Source organism: Ptiloglossa arizonensis, chromosome 1 (assembly GCF_051014685.1).
Source record: "Ptiloglossa arizonensis isolate GNS036 chromosome 1, iyPtiAriz1_principal, whole genome shotgun sequence".
In the NCBI taxonomy this organism is placed as follows: Eukaryota; Metazoa; Arthropoda; class Insecta; order Hymenoptera; family Colletidae; genus Ptiloglossa; species Ptiloglossa arizonensis.
Window position 1 is genome coordinate 35,466,718 of NC_135048.1, and position 18,781 is coordinate 35,485,498.

Here is an 18,781-nt window from a genome sequence, read left to right on the forward strand (position 1 = left end):
CTAACTCGCTCCCCCGTCCCTCATCGCCGCCGTCTAGACATTCTAAATTTGAATAATATTTTTATGAATGAGTGGACGCGCCATAAATCCCGCGTGAATACTGTGGGACCGGCATAAGGTTGCCCGTGCACGCAGCCACACAACGCACATTCACGCGGCCGCGCTCGCGCCCGCGAGAGGGAGAGAAAGAGATGGATACCGTTTATTAATGCCTCGGAATTAAATCCTCCTGGATCGAGCGTGTAACGGAATGACAAACAATGGAACGATAATCGAAGGGATGGAATTCGTGAATCGAAATCGAGAAACAGTGCCAACCTGGCCGCTGATCGGGGACACCTTCCGGTGGTGTTCTTGCGAGAAAAAGAAAAAAAACAAGAAAAAGAGTCCACGACGAATATCAATTTTGGAAAAGGGAGAAATCGCGGGGAAAGCGATTCGTTCCCGATGATTCACCGAGATACGCGTCGTAAATATTCAACGGTCGACGATAGATTCGAGATGGACCCACGCGGGCTGCGTTCACCCCGCGATCTCGAGCCCCCGTGACCCGTGACTAATAGGCTTATTATTTTATATCGCCTCGCATTTGTTACCGATACGCGCGTACCGGCTCGCTCGTTCCGCCGCCTAATGCGATGTTTACTTAATCGCGCGGAGAATAGGATTCTTCGGAGCCCGAAGCGGCTTCTTCGGGAAAACCGTGCGGTGGCTGCCACACCCTACCGGTTTTTCCATCCCGAGGAGCCGACCCGATTATTTTATTCGGTTCGCGACGTGGCAACAACGCGCGACGAACTTTCTTCGAAAGAGGATTCTCGAGCGGTAAGGGGTGGCTCGGGAGAATCGTAATTTTTGGCCAAAGAGAAACGCGCGCAACCCGAGACGACCGAGAGAAACGGGTCGAATTGGATTTTCCTTTCGCCACGTGTTCGGCATTGTCCCCGATCGTTTCGTTTCTCGACGCCCGTAACGAAACAAGGATAACGGCCGTACGGTGCCGAGAACTCTTCCCCGATGCCGGCCAAATGTTCTCTTTTCTCGGTGCGTCGCGCACCGTGTTGTCTCGCACCGTGCGTCTCCGGAAACGATCCTCTCCGCTGGCCGAAACTCGTTGCCCCGTGGAAGCCGGTTCCACCCCGTCCGACATGCTCGCGACCGGATCGGGGCGCCAATTTTCAAAAAGACGCCCGCGAGACGAAACAAGAACACCTCGACCGGGCTGGACCGAGGTGTACGAAACGGGACGGTCGGAAGGCACGAAGGAGAGAGGTAGAACGACGAGACAGAAGAAACCAAGAGGAGAGGAACACATGTCGTTCGCTGTACCCCGCGGTGCCACGGGGTTCGATGCGTGGGATTCATATATTAAGCGCGAGGCACCGGCCCGAAAACCTGGCGATGCGAGCAGGAGGATAAGAAAGGCCCGAAAGGGGAGAGACGAAGACCGAAGCGAAGGCGGAGGCGGAGGCGGAGGCGGAGGCGGAGGCGGCAGGAGGACCCGGTGGAGAAGCCTCCGTCGGGAGGGAGGACGGCTGCGAAGCGAACCAGAGACAGATGAACTAATGCTCGAAACCGCGGGGGGCGCGTGCTTTCGAGCGTCTAATGATTTAGCCGGTGCAACGACGCGCCGGTGGTGCTAGCACCGCTGATACGCTGCGTACGTACCGGTGGTGGTGCCGATCCTGGCGGTTCTTCAGGTGCCCCGCGCCATTCGAACGCTCGCGGACTCGATTCTCGTTCGTTTCGCACTGCTAGACGAACCAGCGACCACGACCACGACCGCGACCGCGACCTTGCGGAATAGGACGGTCCGTATCGCCTCACGAGTCGGTAGCTCGATCGGAGACCAGGTACGGTTCAAGGGTTCCACCGAACGATCTTCGGCCGAAATTAGAATCTCGCGATCGACCGGAGGATCGATGCGTCCGCAACGGCCGTACAAAGATTTACACCGTCGCGACACGAGACGCATTATTTCTCGTCGGGTGGTTTCTTTTGCAAACGTTCGTTACGATTTTCGCGATCGATTAACGAGTCGGCTCGATCGGACACGCCTGGATACGCGGACACGTTCTCGAGGATCTTTCACCGATCGCCGCTCGATCCTCGGATTACCCTCGAATCCATCGACACGACACGATCGTGTCTCGGAGCAACAAGGTCGCCAATCACCCCCCACGGAACTTCCGCGTGCTTTATGGCCGCGTTCCCGACGAAACGCGTATGCACCGAGAGAACGCGGTTACGCTCGTGTAAACGCGTTTCAATCTCGTGAGTAGATGTCATCGGCGTTGCGCCAGGCCGTCCCATCAATTTCGCGATTATTTTCGCCGCGAAGAACCGCGAAACCGAACGTTGCGCGTTTACGGCTCGACGATCGCGTCGGTTTCGATCCCTCGAGGTTCGAAGAGCACCGCGCGGAGAAAGGAAAAAGAACCGCGCGAGGATGGATAAAATCCAACACTCGTTACGGTATAATATTCGGATTAAATTCGTTTCGTCGACTCGTACGGTCCGCGGTCACAATTTATCCACACCGTGCGTAACGCGCGTAATAAAGCCTTTACCGTAACTCGCGAAAGGTAAATTTCCATGAGAAATATTATTAATATCCAGGTCCGGAGCGTCGCGTGAGCAAACTCAGTGCACGTCGACGAACCTCAAACGGAGCATTGAGATTTACACGCGATTTCGAGTGTACAAATGCGCGCGATCGCGATCGCGTGTGGGCCGCAACGACGGCGCGGCGTACGCGCGATCGAAGGGATCGAGGAGCCCGATACGGGGTTTCTGACCCTGCGTCGCGACAACCCCTCGCAAAAATCGAGCCTTCCACGCGGGGGCGTGACGCCGGCTAGATATCGGGGGATTGGCTCGCGAACGGACAATAGACTCGGGGTAAAAATCGATTTCGGACCCAGGTAACGATTTCTCGATGACGCGGGCAGAAAGCTGCGTCGCCTCTTCGAAACGGGCCCCTCGATGATGGACGACTACCGTGAAATTGAAATTTTTCTACTTGGTTCGACGAACGAGTATAACGGTCTACGATCGGTCCAACGATCCGATATCCGGCCGTTCGGAACGTTTCGGCGTTTAGAAGAGATTCGATAACGAACGGATTTCAAAAGGGGGAAGGGAAAATTCGTAATAGCGCGACACCGCAAAAACGAAGGAGGCTCGAACGGCGATGTTCGGTCAAGTGTACGTGACTCGCGTCAATGCATCACGGGGGAAAATAATTGTACATGTGGACGCAGGCACGCACGTTCGACGTAAATTCTTCACGTGCACAACACTCGCCGTAAATCGTCAGCAACACGCGGCGAGCTCCCTTTTTTTCCCTTCGAGGACGTAAATTTCTTCCTTATCGGGAGTAATTTATGTCCGCTCTGCCGAAAAAATAACGCGATTTTGCAGCTTGCGCTTTTCCGTTCTCTCGTCGATTTCTCGCTCCGACTCGACGAGAAAAAGTATTTCCCTCGAGAGAGAGGACCGTTCGGGAACTTTTCCGCGAACTGGGTTCCCCGCTCCTGTCGCTTTTCGTACTCCTTCGCTTCGAAATTCTCCGCTCGTTACCGTTCCTCGAGTCGCAAATTTGACCAGCGTTCGTCGAAAAGCGAAAGACGGCCACCGAAGGCCGAACGAAGACAAAAAAAAAAAAAAAATGAACAAGCACGACTCGGAACCACCGCGCGACACGGATCTCCATCCCCGAGTCGGTAGTAAATCACAGCCTCGTAATAAGTCGTATATCACGATTTTCCCTTTTCCAGCGTTTTTCAGCGGACCGCGGCGCAGAGTCCTCCTCCGGGCGAACAATGCGGACGACCAATATTGTTGAAACACTGATCGAAGGGCACCACTTTTGCCCTCCTCCGAAGTCGAAGGGGTCCTCGTTGACCTCCCTTCGTCTTCTGTCCGCAAAAGGCCACGATGCTCCGAGAGTTTCACTTCCGCCGAGATATACGACGCGCAGCGGCCTCCGTTGGCGGCCGTAAGGGCCAAACACCATAAACTTTTATAGCCAGTAGTGGTTTCGTTGGATTTCCCTTCGCAGGATTTATGATCTCGCGTCAGTTCATTTCGACCGACATGAAAATTCTCCCGCGAAAGTGTCCTTCCTTCGACGCGTTCATTTTTTTCTTCCGTCTCTCGATGGTTCGTTCTCTCGGTACCGCGCAATTTCTCTCCGGACCGAGACAGTTTCCGACGTCGAGGAACTCTTCGACTCGTTAGGAGTCCAGTTCCCGAAAGGTCGGAGTCGCTTTTTCTCCCCTACGATTCTCGAAATTCGTGGAAATTTCGTGGAGAACCGAGGCGAAAGTCAAAGAAACTCTCGTCGGAAGGTCCTTTTTTTTCGAACGAACGGTTTTTCGCGACGGTCGATAAACTTCTTCCCGTCGAGTGCAAGTTTATCTCGGTGTTCCGATGCGATTGCCGTTAGACCGCTTGTACGCTCGTAATTACGTAGAAGTTCACGCTGCGATTTAATGGCATTATTCCCGCGCGCGCACTTCTGCTACGATTTACTCGGCGGTATCTCGTCCTCGTTACATCGATATGCCTCGACCGAGCGATATTTTATCCGCTATCGAGGGTGCGAACGCTGTCCGCGGACGCTCGCGGCCGATACCGTTTAATCCCGATCGCGAAACCAAGACGACGTTACCAACGAGTCGCTACCATCGGTTCGCGGAAGCGTTTCGTTCGTTTGTTCGCTGAAATCGTTACACCGTATTTCGTCCTCTCCGCGCTGCTACCGATTATTCGTTTCCCCTTACACGAATCTCGGAATCGGATCGTTCAACCGAGTAAACGCAGCTCGAACGATAGAGGTCCTATTGCCCGTTCCTTTCGACGACTGTTATATTCTTCAGCCCGAACGGCGCGCAAAGATTTTGCGAGAGCCCCGAAGCAAAGTCTCGCGAAAAAGGCCGAATCTCTGGAAAATCGTTTCGAGTAACCGGAACGAGCGACCGCGCAGGTCTCACGCGTGTCTCCAGGGAGTGAGGTGTCTCGGTGCGAGGAACGAGAAACGAGAAACGAGGAACTCGCAATAAACCGACAAAAGGATCGTCCTCCTTTGCACGGACCATTAACGGTCATTCCACGGCGGTGTCGGATGACTTCGTGGAGATCATTGTTGGCCAGCATCCTGGGTGGCTCGGTTTCTTTCGATCGCGGAGGGCTGGTCGAACTTCTCGCCCGTACAATGATCCTGGTGCGTCTTTTTCACCGATTGGTCCGATTCTTACCTGGCTCGGAGTCTCTGCACCTCTTTTCACGAACGACGCACGACGCCGTGTTTTGGGTCCGGGTGTCGAGGCCCCCGTTTTCACCATTTTTCTACCCCCCGACTTCCTTTATCCGCTGCGACTCGTCCTTTGCGCGAACAGGACATCGTACGGCCCATCGTACTTCACCGAGCAGACCTTTGCCACGAGTTTGTCTACGTGTTTGGGACCACACTGGGGGTTCCAGAGAATTGCGCCGAATGCTGCTCAATTTCTCGTTCTAACAGCCGCATAATGGATCCCCGCGCTCGCCGCGCCTGCATTCTGCCCAATGGGATCCCGTGGCCTCGTCGTTTCGTGATTTAGACGTTCCGAGGAAGAGGAAGACGAAGACGTTCGTTGAATACGAGACTCGCGGCACGAAGGGTCGAGTGTCGGTGTCTCGGGGCCCGTTTTCTCAACCCTTGTGATTTTCTTCGCCCTCGACTCGACGATCGAGTCGTTTTCCTCTCGCGTCTTCTGCGAGAAGAACGCGCGTCGCTTCTCCTTTCTCTCCCGTTGCACCGTCGCCTCGCGCGGATAGAAGCGCGGAAAATTCGAGCAATCCATGGGGCCCGCGTAGTCGTTCGCGTTTCGAAAACTTTACCTTTCGTCGAGGATCTGGTCCGAACGACGAAAACGTTGAAAACGAAAACACCGTCGACTCTCAAAATATCGACCGCTCCCGCTGAACGAACCTGTACAGCGTCTCGCATTTTCCGTTCGGTTAAATAGAGAAGAACGGGCTTGATTTCAGAATCGGTGGATCCTCTTCCGACAGAAAGAGACAGCCAAGGGGAGAGGAAACCGAAAGAAACTGACGCAATGGGTGGCTTGATTATAATAGAGGTATCATTCCAGTGAACGATACGCTTCCTCTTCCCTCGGATAATTGCAAATGGCGTCCTTTTATACCGGAGGGGCGGCTGATCAAAGCCGCGGATAAATAAAAGATAATCATCTAATTATTCCATTCAAACGGTCGGCTGCTGGCTCTCGACGCATCGGAGGTACGATTGCCTCTCGCCGGTCATTAAGATCTCGCTGATCGTATTCTCGATCTTTTCCACTCCCCCGTTTCGTACGAATCATTGTGACCAAGGCCGAGGGTGTGTTACGGCACAATGTGTCCGAGCTTGTTCGAGTTAATTGTAATCGAATCCCGTCGTCTTCTCGACCGGTAATTACGCCGATCTCGTCCAATTCCTCCGACGGCACGGATCGATCGTTCGTATCGCTTCGCGGGGATGCCCCGGCGTCGCTCTTCTCTCTTCCGATTAGCGAGCTATCGCGGACAATCGCGGTTATCGTCCCTCGTCGTCCAGAGACGCGTTCGTTCGCGATTTCAACGGTGCGCGAAAGATCGGTTCGAAAACGAGCACGTTCTCCGGCCCGATAACGATCGCGAACCACCGTCGCCTACGCGATTACACGCTCGGCCGTCTAAAACGAAAGCCAGCTGCAACCGTTTGCTTTTGCGACGCGAAGAACCGACGAAACGTCCTCGATTCCAACGAAAAGATATTCTTTCGCGCGAATGAGAAAAGAAAACGGTTAAAATTTACGCGCAATTTGTAGGTTCGTCCGTGTTTTCGGTAGAGGATCGATCGGTATCCCATTAAAGAAAACATCTCTGCACGGAGGGCATAAATTCCGTCCGGTTGTTCGACTACCTGCGATTCCTGCGCGCTAACCACCGTAGACAGGGTGCGAGAAAAAGAGTGGAAACGAGGAGGGATACGGGGAGGGGGAGCGGGGGTAACGCGATCCATGGATCCCCGACTAGGTGTGACCGAGAACGAGCACGGGTGAGACGGCGTGTCTCCTCGACTCGGGATAAGAATCTGTCACTGGCTGACTGGTTGGTACACTAATGTCGAACGACAAGATACTTACTACCAGATAAAATACCGGCAAGTTCGACCAGTCATCCTCGATGCTGCGACAACGTTCGTCCTGCGGTGCTCCAACACCTGCGCCCACGTCCTACGAATTCGCGGAGACGAGCTGCCATCCGAAACGACCAACTACGAGGATTCGTTTACGCGTACACCGAACTAGTAAAATATCTTTCTTCGTACGAGACTTTGAGAAAGAAGTCTCTATCATCGATAGATGGATAGATGGATGGATGGATGGATGGATGGATGGATAGACACGTGGCGGGAAGTTTACGGGTCGAGGGAGGAGCTCGCGAACGCAAGTTCGTAGGAGCTCCGAGGCGCGCGAGGCTCGTTCGCGAACGAAAAATTGAAAAACGGTCGAGGGAACGTCGATCTCCAGCATCCAGCCTCTTCCTGCGGCAGATTTCGACGGGACGCGTCTATATCGAGGTGGGCCCGACCGGGCGAGTGGGTGACTGACTCTGGGCATTGTCGTCCGGCAAGATATACGACTCTCCGTTCCCAGAAACAGTTTATATTCCGACCGGAGGACGAGGCCCGAAGATCGTTACGTACCTACCTGACCCAAAAGATACCGGTCGTCCGTTCGGAAGCGCTCGTTTTTGGGATTCTGCGTCGAAGGCACTCGGTCAGGGTCGCTTGCCCTCTTCGGGCGCTCTCGCGATCAATTTTCGAGAACTTACACCTCCTGGACGCGCGTAGCTCCGGCTGCCAGGAATTTATAGGGTTTCGGTCGTTCGACGGGAGGCATGCGCGAGCAACGGCTCGTTGTTCTCCGATTTTGAAATACGTTCGAGCCACCAACCGGAAACTCGGAACGATTTACGTCGAATCGCGAAACTCGAGAGCCCTCTGTTTCTCCGCGATGGTTCGGGAGAGGAACGCAACGCGCGAGAGAGCGAGCGAGCGAGCGAGCAAGCGGCCATGGAAACGAGAAGCCGCGGCGAAATTAATTTGCCAGGGCGCGTGAAGGATCGCCGCGTGGCTCGCGTAAATTTTTTCACCGCGAGTCCTCTCGTTAACATTGTTCGCGCCTACGCGCGAGAAAACGCGCCCCAGGTGGCGCGTCACCGTGTCACCCGGCGCTGCGTTGTCCAGATCGGACGATAAAGCGGCCGCCTTTATCGCGAAGATGAACGGAACGAGCGGTGATGAGACGCGGCCGACACGCGGCAATAATTGTCCCGGCAATTGGCTGGATCGATAGCGTACGGGCGACCGCCTCGAGCCGATGATGAATTCCGATCGCGATGACGAGACACCGGGTGTCGCTCGACGATGCGTCTGCAGATTCTTCGGGCGCAATTTACATTCGAGGCTGCTTCGTCCTTTCGATATTGAATCGGCGTTAAACGACGCTCGACCGGACTCGAGAATTATCGTACCTTGCGCGTTCATTGAGAACCGACCGGACGATTATCGTCCGATCGATCGAAAATGACGAATACGCGCGCCGAGTTAACGAAATTCCGCTCGCGAATAATCATTTACCGCGTTATCGCAACGCGCATCGACGTCGTCGAATAAATCCTCGAGACGCGTTCCCCTGATTATTTTACGTTTTCCGCCTACCTTCGCACGAATCCCGGTGCACGCGAGAAGACGAGTTTCGTTCGATTCCCCGATACGCAGCGTCGAACGGCCGGGTTTCGAAATCGTTCGGCAAAAGTCTGTCCCGGTCTCGAGGAATTCGTCACGGCGAGCGTTCTCGACTCCGTACTTCGGGCAAAACGCCGTGGCAATCGAGGTTTCGCGAGCCGAGAGCGAACGGGACGCCGGAGGGGCGAGAGGGACCGAGAGACCGAGAGAAGTTCTTTTCAGAGCATTCGGGCCCTCTCGGCCATAAATAATACCGAATGTTGGGCCCCCATAAGTCAGGTAGACTCGGTCCCCGCACGGAGACTATACGAATCTATATAGAGAGGAGCGAGTCTCCTATCCCTCCCGTACCCGTTTCTTCCTCGTGGTCGTTCTCCTCTTAGACGGCAAGAGTTGCCTGTTTGGGTCACGGTGGTTTTCAGAGTCACGCCCCGGAAAAAGGTGCAGCGAGGGCGTACGGGAAAACTGATCGTGCACAGGTGCGTTTTATCTCGCGGACCTCTTCGCGATCCGTTTATCCGAACGAAGAACAGAACTTTCTCCCTTTCCGTCGCGCTCGCGAGAACGCAAACGAACGGTAGATCGATGGCCCGATTCCGACAACGAAATCGTCCCGAGTCTCGGAACCGCTCGCAAGGGGATCCGACCTCGTAAATTTTCGGATTATCGATCGTACAACGACCGCGTGACACGAGATCAACGCGAAAGGAATTCTCGAATTCCTTCGCGGCGAAGGAGGATGTCTTTGACTCTTCCGGCTCGAAAATATTTTCAACGCCGATGAAACCCTACAGTTTCTCCGCGCGCGTAGCTAGCAACCTGCGTCCGCTAGCAACCGTGGTTCTTTCGTCGAAGAAAGTAGAATATTTCCCGGACCGCGAGTACTTTTCTCGGTAAAAGCCAGTATCGGAGTCCGTGTCGCGAGGACACCCTTCGCTCCCGGTTAATCGAGCTACCTCGATATCCAATCTACAGGGATCGATCGAAGGTCGGTCCGAATGCGGGACAAGTACGCTTTGCCGTGCACGAGTCTCTGAAATATTTTCTGTGTCGCCGCAGTGGGAGCTCGCCGCGTCGAGATCCGGCGCCGTGCGGCAAAAGTGATTTTCTATGGTACGCCGTATCGATAACACGGTACTAATGCCGTTCGCTTGTTCGTCCCGTTCCCCTCGACGCGATACCGATCTTTATAGAGGTCGTTATTAACGGAGAAGCGTACGCCGGTGCATTTACTCGCTCGCGTTAACGGTCGCGACAATCGTTCCGACCGAAAAAAAAAACCCGATCGCGAGGGAGCGATAAAATCGATTTTCCATCTTTCCCGTTCGGTGCACCGACATCGTCGCAGGTGTCGTCCGAACGATCCACGCAAATGTCCAAACGAGGGATCCGTATCCTAGGAACAATCGCGATCCTCGGATCGTAATCCGATTCTCTCCGGTGGAAACTGGCATCCCGCGAATCGCGTGGAAAAAAACCGAGGCGAGCCGACCTTAACGATTTTGGTGCTCGACGGTATCAGTTTTTACCAGAAAACCGGCGTTTCAGGATTCTCGGGGTTCGTTGTCTCTCGGCGCGTCCCGAGAGTCGAGTTTTTCGGGCGGCGAGCATGTCCGTGGGGCGTACGATTGTCGTCTCGCGTCGATACGGCGGTTCGCGTGCGAAGAACCGGGGATGAACTTCCTCGAACTCATTGAATACCGGCTGACTTATGTCCCGAACCGGCGCACCTAAGGCTCGTCCTCTACGTCATCGCGGGACGCGGAGATCACCGTGCTGCTGCTGTTGCTGCCGATGCTGCTGCTGCTCGATGGAAAAAGACGCCGACGAGCAAGAAGCCTGTCCCTCGGCCGCGTAAATATCTCCTTCGACGACGTACAGCGTTTACCTACGACGACGATCCTGAAATTAACGACAAGGTACCCGCTGGCCAACTTTAACCAGAATTTTTGGCAATTCGAGAACAAAGTTGGACTTTTTTTCCCATCGATGGAATATTTCGGGAGCATTCGCGTTCCGATACGATTCTTTCCGTTTCGATGAAACGGGGAGCAGGTTATCCTTCGAAATTGTTCGGAAAATGGAACGTCATCGCTTCGAAACGAAGCACGCTGCTTTCCTTGGTAAAGAACCGCGCGTCCAATCGCGTTTAACGACTCTCGAGACGTTTCCTCGCGTCGGGATCTAAAATTTCGGAATCGGAGAGTGCTCGTTGGAGCATCGCGGTAGGACGATCGCGGTCCATCGTAGCGAAAAGATATCTCGCGTGGTCGAAAAGTTCCGAGTTCTCGTACGAGACGAGTCTCTCTCCCGAACAACGACGAGAGCATCGAGACCCTTTAACGAGCGCGCGAGCTCCTCTTTACAAATTCCACGAGTTGCGCGAGCGAGCATCCGTGAGCATCCGTGAGCATCCGTGAGCATCCGTGAGCGTCCGCGAGCAGCTTTTCTTCGTCCGTTTTCTTCGTCCGTCCACTGTCCCCGTTCCTACGTGCCTCACATTTGCAACGTGAGCGATGACGGCGCGCAGAGCAACGACTAGCAGGTGCGTACCGTAACGTACACAATTACGCGCCATCCCCTTCCACCCGATCCGATAATTAATCACGATTAATAGCGAGCATCGAGCCGGGGAACCGAGAAGAACCCGAGATTTATTAATCGACCGCGGTCGATTACGTTCGTAAATCAAAGGCGGCTCGTCGTCTTTTTGCTCGGGGAAACTTATGCGCCGGTATCTCTTCATTTATCCGCCGGATACGATCGCGTTTTTTCGTACTGAGAGAGAGAGAGAGAGAGAAAGCGAGAGAGGCATCGAAATGCAAAGTGGTCATTGTATTCCGTCCCCTAATTGTTCCGATCGTGCAAAACGTAGACACCCCTGTCGCTGGGTGAATCGCGTTTATCGACGCGGCGAGATTACCGATCGCCCCCTCGAACAGCGATACCTTTCCGTCCAAGTATCGCCGCAAGAAGCTTCCGCTTCGATTCGATGTTTCGTCCGCCGCGAAACCGGTAACGAACGATCCGGGTAAAATAACCATCCGACGACCGCGTTACGGTTTCTTCCGGCGCGAAAAAGTATCGCGAGAGAAAAGGAGTCCGGGCACCGCACGGAGAGTCGCAAAGATCGGGAAAGTTCGAAATCCGAAGGAAACCCTCCGGTCGCTGCGAGGAAAATCGGCAGGATCGGAGAAGGTCGAGGGAAGAGATCGTCGAATCTGTAAGGTCCTCGCGTACGGTGTTCGGTGACGTCTCAACTTTCGCCGGAGCGGAACCCACGGCGGTATTTGTTTGCCATTTACGGCCATTTAGAGCGGAACCCCGGGCGCGCGCCGTCGACCCCCCTCGTTCGCAGCCTCGATAACGACGAAAAACGTCTCTTTACGAATCCGTGGACCCCCTCGGTCCTCCGCAGGACCGTTTCCCGAATTTCCATCGGTTCCTCAAACGGACGCGAGGCGTTTATTCGCAGCGAGGTTACCCGGGACGGGAACCCCTCCCCCCCGTAGCTTTTGACGGATTCGTTTAGGTCGACAGGAATTCGCCACGCTTTTTCGACACGGCCTCTTATTCCGGGGCTACGGTCTCCTTCGAGAACAACCGCCACGGGTTCTCTTTCTTCTCCTCTCCGTCTCTCCGTCTCTCCGTCTCTCCGTCTCTCCGTCTCTCCGTCTCCCCGACGGAAGCCGCAGCACCGATTTGCCGACTCCTCCGAGGGGGCCAGGTTTTCGGCGAGCAACGTCCGGTACCCGGCGTTTCGCCGGGCAGATGCTCGAGATCGACACGGAAGGATCCTACCACGTGATGGAAGAGTTATAAATTAGAGGAACGTCATTGTCCAGGGAAGAAAACGTCTCGGTTTCCGGGGGAGCAAATATTTTCATCCCCGGAGACTGGTCGCTTTTCAACGAACGAGAGATTTTTCGGCCGGGTTCCGTCGTTTATTGCGATCGTTCCGTTCGAGGACGACGGGAACCTCCGCGACCTTTATTCGGGACCGAGCACCACCGCGCGAGTGCCGCGACGACGATTGTCCGAGCGTTTGGAATTTACGATACAAGAGCGACTTCTTTCGAACGGGCGAACGAACGCATTTCGTTCCCGATACAAAGTAAATCCCAACGCGCCTCGAAATTGCTCCGTTTCCGAGCACCGCAATTTTCAACGAATCGACGCCGGAGCCTCTTTACCTCTTCCTTCTCGGTTCCCGATCGGAGGGTTGAATTCCCGCCTCACCGTTGTCCGTTTTTCTCGCGCTTGCGAAACGAAGAAGAGACGTTTCGAGTCGAGGCAGGACCACCGTACGAGGACTCGTTGCGTCCCGGTTGCCGCCATGTGCCCGACACACGCGCCGGGTAAACGAGAAAACGATTTTTCACGAGAAACGTAAACAGACGTCGTGAAATCCGTGAGAGTCGCGCAAGGGATTACGCAAACGACAGTTTCGGGAAGCCGTTTCATGCCGTGCCCGTACCCAATCACCGCCAAGATTTACGTCGACGTTTCGAGGACGAACCTTCGAGTCGTTCGACCCAACGACCGAGATTTTTGAGCTTTCCGTTTTCCACCCGAGTTCGAAGTTTCGTCGATGGCGCGGGGAACGGTGCAATCTCGAAGCGCGAACAAACACCGAAACCTCGCGGTTTTAATTACGAACCACCCTGGAACGCGATACCTGTTCATCGACCCCGACGTAAATTTCCTCCGAGTTAAGTAGCGCGAAAAATGGAACGGAAGAGGGAGGTAACTCGCGCGTGTATTTCTCGGCGAGCGCCGTGAATCTATCGTCGAGTCGATTTCGAGGGGTGTCGATGTCTGGTTTCCCTCCGGGAGGTACGTACGATGGAGGGGTGCGGGGGAGAAGGACATTATTCGCGGTCCGCCAAACTTCGCTCGAGATCACCCCCTGTTGTCCCTATAAAACGTGCGAACGGCAGTCGTTACATCGTGTTTGCAAAGTTTATAGGAGATCGTGCGAGCTAGTGCGTTGGACACACCCACGCCACTCCCACTCGGCGCGAGTCCGAGGCTCGGTCGGTCTCCGTTCCGTTTGCAACCCTTTGGTGCACCGCGAGGGAATTCGGGGACGGAAATCGCGGGGACGGAAATCGCTGCTGCGAAAATCGAAGGAGGATCGAACGGTTCGTGGATCGTCGTTGTTTCGCGTTCGATTTCGACATTGTTCCCGGTGCGGTCGAAACTAACGGTTACCAGCACGGTCGGTATTTATTGGACGTTCGTGTAAAGACGCGACGCGTTCGAGACAAACCACGGTCGTATTCGAATTAACGCCGTAAACGCGATGCACTTCCTTCTACGTCTATTCTTCGCTCGGGACTAGTAGTTTTAAAGCGCGTATAAAATATTGATCACGACCAATTAACTTCCAGGCAGAAGTCAAGAGCCTGGACAGAGACACTCGGGCATTCTGACTTTCCTTTGTCCGAGCCATAAACTTTTGGAAAGTATACACCTGGAATTCACTTTCGACCGTTTAGCTTGCGATCCCCTCGTAAACGTTGTCGAAACCGATGTTCTCTCCCCGAACCTCGCTTTCCGAGGATGCATTATTTACGACCTCTCCGTCGGGTATTTTTATTATTTGCTCGAATATTATCATCGGCGATAAATTGCCGGTGAGATAATAACGCGATCGACGAACGCGATCGTTCCTCTCGATCGAAACGAGGAAAACACCCTTGCCCGCGATCTCGCCGAAACGCGCGCTCGAATTTTTTCGTCACGACGAGCGGGGACCTCGGAACGCGATCGTCCAATTATCCGACGAAAAATCATCGTTTCGAACGGCCCGTCCTCTCACCGGCGCACCTAGCCAGCCACCGAATTTACGATCGAACGAAAAGATCGCGGCAATAAAGGTGACAAAATATTTCCATCGGTAAGTATTTACGAGGAGGCTATACCTCAAAGCACGGCCACCGTCTCGCCGTATCGCCGAGCGAGACACTTTTGCGAGGAAAGCGGACCGGCATTGTCGTCCCGCTCGACGAATCGACTATTTATCGGTATCCGCGAAGCCGAAGTACGTAAATCCTCTACTCGCCTGAACCTCGAACCTCGAACCTCGCGATTTCTTACGCGACGTCGTCTCTATCGTTCCTCGAGGTCGTATCTCGCGCAAGGGAGGAATCTCGAATTCCGAATTCCAATGTCGCGCGAACGGGACCCATCGTTGCAACGAACAACGAACCACGGAGACGTCCGTGATATCGCGCGCGGAACGATATCGCGAACGATCGAGGTTTCGCGAGTTTCGCGGCTCCGGAACGTCCTGCCTTGAACCACCATCGCGGAATCCACGATTAGAGGAGGACGGTCTCCGGCGCGTAATTCTTTAATCGCCTCGGCTAATTGGCTCCGAGTGGCGCCACGGTGCCACGGGACATCGCCGATGACAATTATTCCGGGAGAGGGGGACCGACCGTAAATTGCTTCGGCATTTTTATCGTTCGTTTAATCGACCGTTTCCCCGGTTCGCCGTCGACCCGTGTTTCTTGCGTCTCGGAGCGCGCGCGACCAGACCGACCGCGACGGAGGGCCTCTAACCGCGCGTTATTTATTATTCTTCGGAGACGGGACGAATTTACCGATCGAGACCGAGCTGGCTTCGATCGATGTCGCCGATCGTGCTCGAACGCGTCGAAAACGTTATCCCCGTAACTGTTTTCGCGTCCTCGAAACGAAACGTTTTCGAACATTCGCGCAGCTCGCGAACGCGGGATACTTTGCCCGGGATACATCTCGACGATGAACCGACTCGTTCGAAAGGGATCGCGAGAGACGGTTCTCGGCTCCGTCGAGGATCCATAGTCTCTCGAACGGCTTTCCTCCGCGTCGGACGGACGATCGACCAGGGAGTATCCATAATGACAAACCGTCCCTCGCGAACGATCGGTTCAGGGCCGTGGCCAATGTTATAAATGCATCGAGAGGGGCGGAGGGGGGAGGAGGAGGAGGAGGAGGAGGAGGAGGAGGAGGAGGAGGGGGAGGAGAGGGAAACGAAGCGAGACGGGTCGAAGGATCTATCGATAGCCGATATCCTGGCTGCGTTTCGTAGACGCGACCGCCTCGACAAGATCGATTTGCGTCGAGGCAGTTCGAGAGCGCGAGATGGATGGGCCAGAGCACAAAATCTATTAGTCATCACCCACACGATATCGAGCGTCTCGCTCTTTCCTCTGGTCGATGGTGCAGACAGGTACGTCCGATCAGCGTTATTGTGGTCGACCAATCGCGACGCGCGTTTCGGTGCACCGTGGAACGTTAATGCGTTCGCGGAGCAAACGCGTTCGAAACGATACGAATTTTCTACCGAGGATCCGCGTGCTCTCCGAACCGTCGACCGTCTACAAAAATGGCCAAGGGAGAGAAGAGAAGGAATCTTCGAGAGAGAGAGAGAGAGAGAGAGAGAGAACGAATCGAACGATTTTCGAGTCTCCGGTGGACCGCGGCAAGTTGCGGTGCGGTTCTCCCGCGCAACCGATTCTAAAAATACGACGAGCCAGAAGCAACTTCCTATTTAGCCGTAACCACGGTTGTTCGGTAATTTTCATCGGCCGAGGGGAAACTCGTCGACTCTCGACTTTCAGAAATAGATGCGCAGCGTCATCGCGTATACCGTTCCGCAGCGAGATCGCTCGCGCGGAAAGAAATCGCTGAAAATGAGCCCAGTTAGCCGGCTAGATTGCGTCGGATGTTCCGGAACGAGCAACGCACCAAAGAGGGGCAGACCTCTCTCGTCGGAGTTGCTCACTTCCCGCCACTCGGGAGCACTTCAAGTCCATTCACTCAATTCATTTTCATCTCCGATTCGCCGTCCACCCTTCCTCCTCTGTTCTCTCATTAGCGGTCTTTCCGGTGGCCCCGAGACTCCGATCGCGATGAGATTCTTCCTAAGAAAATTAGCCCTCGTTTCCGTCCTCCGGTGGTAAGGGCCATCGCGAAGATTCGATTGTCCGTTAATGGACGAGAGGCGAGGAGACGCGAGGAGACGCGACGAGTGACGAACGCGTACACGTTTCCAGATGTTTTTCAACGATTCGACGATTCGAGAGAGTCGACCGAAACGGCAACCTCGATAAACTCGAGAATCTTATAATTCCGCTCCGTTTGCTTTCGAACGAGTTTCCGTACAAGGTGACTCGGAGCGACGAGCGTAATCGCTTCAACGATGGAACGACGTCAAAGTTTCGTCGCAAACTCCGTTATCGTGCAAGATTGGAAAGATCGCGAACAATTCGGGTCGTTCCTGTAGCGAGGCGACCTCTTTGCGGTAGGACGTAGCTCGATTCTCCTGAGCTGATTGAGTGCACTCTTCTTTGTTGTACCAATCGACCCAATATCTCTCGTTCTTGATTCGCCAGACACAATGGACGGGCAACGAACGACCGGGCGTTTTATTAAAAATCATCGAGTCATTGCGCGTCGAAAAGCCCGTCGCGATATCGCGTCGTTCCCTCCGAGTATCGAGCGGAGACTGGTTCTTCGATCGTTTTCGAACTCGGACGAAACCACCGCGATCTGCATAATTGAGTTAATTACGAAAGGGGCCGGGGTTCTCGGGGATAGACGGGACCGGGGCACGAAACGAACGCGAACGAGGAACCTATCTCGCATCTTTGGACGTAATGAGCGTTCGGTTACAAGATCGGTCCTCTTGTCTCCGCGAGAGATCTCGAGGAGGAAACCTGCCGACGACAGGGGCGTGCTCGAGGTGGGTCCGCGCGACCAAGATGTCGAAAATGAACGCAGGGCGTGGCACCCGCCGATGAGTTACGGTGCACCCTTTGTCTCGGGCTGCTCTCGACCACGGGATCCCGGTAATTATCCTCCTTTCCAATTTTTCCCGAATTTCGAGGCTCGTGTCGGAGCTCTGGACGGGACCGCGAGCTCCCCGTACGAGACGCTAGAATTTTATCGAGGATCGACGAGCTCTCTTCTCGTCGCGCTCGCAAACATTGCCACGAAATTTCGACGGATCTCGGAGCGTTCGTTTTTACTCGTATCGTCGATCGCCAGAGGATCGAAAAACGAACGACAAAGGGAAGAAGAAAACACGGGGTGGAAAAACGTAGGTATACCCACACCTACGCGTCCCGTGTTCGGGTCAAGGGATAGCTCAGGAAAGTTGCATCTGCCGCTCACTAGGGGGCGCGCGATCATTTTTTAGGGGTAAGCCCGCTATCGTAGGGGTAACTTGCCTAACGAATCGTTTTGTTCGCGGGCCGGACAAACATCCGCGCAAATAAAAATAAACGGACGACGGACGTCCCCTCTCCCTTTCGTCTCGCATTTACCTATATTGTCCGCGGGTATATTTTCACCGGCTCCGGCACGGGAATTACCAATGTACGCGTTTATCGATCGATCCATCGAGCCCCTAATAAGAATTTATCGCCCCGGGCAACCGACAATTATCTTAGCTGCCCGTCGTTGCTCTTGTTGTTCGTTTGCGTCGACACGGATCTCGATCGCGAGCGTGGAAAAGACGAAAGCGGTTCGCTCTCGCGTACTCGACGAACCTTGGAAAATTGGGAGATTGGTTCCGTTTTCCCTCTTCGTCTCTCTCGAAATCCGATCTCGGAATCCGCAAATTTTTCAGCGACCAGTCGAAGAGGTTTCGATTCTCGGGCGAGCTAATACGCCGTAAAATGGCCAACGAGCGACAACGCGCGCGAGAAAGCGTAGCTGTAAATTCTCTCGTAAAATTATGCCGCGCGACGTGCTGAACTATAAATATTAATGCTTCCCAAAAACGGTTTTCCTCTTTGGCTTGGTTGGTCTTTTTTCGCACGGTGCCGCGTCTACCCTCTCCCGGCGTCCTCGGGAACGCGAGTCGTAAATCAAGCTGCTAGAAGGAGGTTGTCAGCGAAAAATACGGCGGATAAAGGCGGCTGGGGGTAAGAGTTTGTTTTAGATGCCAAAGAACCCCTTTCTTTTCCCGAGAAACATTGCTCTCGGGAACGAGGACTTCCT